This window comes from Orycteropus afer, unplaced genomic scaffold, assembly GCF_000298275.1.
Source record: "Orycteropus afer afer isolate SDZICR_OR568_19922 unplaced genomic scaffold, OryAfe1.0 scaffold00049, whole genome shotgun sequence".
Classification (NCBI taxonomy): Eukaryota; Metazoa; Chordata; class Mammalia; order Tubulidentata; family Orycteropodidae; genus Orycteropus; species Orycteropus afer.
The window spans coordinates 13728698-13729623 of NW_006921636.1; positions in this window are offsets into that span (position 1 = coordinate 13728698).

The following is a 926-nucleotide window of genomic DNA, read 5'->3' on the forward strand; positions in this document are numbered from 1 at the left end:
GAGAAGAAGCAGGAGCAACGCTGTCAGGTCTAGCTCTTAACAATGGATTATCTAATATAATAACAAAAGCACAAACCACAAAAGAAAAAATAAATAAACTAAAAACTTTTGTTCATCAAAAGACTTTGCAAAAAAGTGAAAATACAAGTTACCAAGTGGGACAGTATCTCTGAAAACCATATACCTAACAAGAATCTAATAACCAAAATATGCATAAATATGTATAAAACATAGACAACTTAACAAAAATAATCCAACCATAAAATGGACAAAGGACCTGAATAGACATTTTACCAAAAAGGATATCCAAGTGGCCACCAAACAAAGAGTCACTAATTATCAGAGAAATGTAAATCAAAACCACAACTAGATACCATCTCATTCCATTAGGATGGCTAAGATTATAAAGATAAATAAATAAATACCAAATGTTGGTGAGAATGTAGAAAAACTACATTGTTTGTGGGAATACAAAATGCATTGTTTGTGGGAATACAAAATGGTTCGGCCACTGTGGAAAACAGTGTGTGACAAAAAACTAAAAACAGAACTATCATGTAACTCAGCAATTCCAACCCTCCTACGTATATATACAAAAGACTTCTAAGCAGGGATTCAAGAGACATGTACACCAATGGTCACTGCAGCACTACCCACAATAGCTATAAGGTATAAACAACGTAAATGCCTATAAACAGATGAATGGATGAACAAAAGGTGGTACACATATACAATGGAATACTACTTGGCCAGGAGAAATGAAATCTTGACATGCTACAGTATGGATGGAGCCTGAAGATATGCTGAGCAAAATAAGCCAATCACAAAAGGACAAATACTCTATGACCTTACTTATATATATACATAAAAGGCAAACATACAGAGAACACAGTTTATCAGTGGTTACCGGGGGCAGGAGGGAGAGA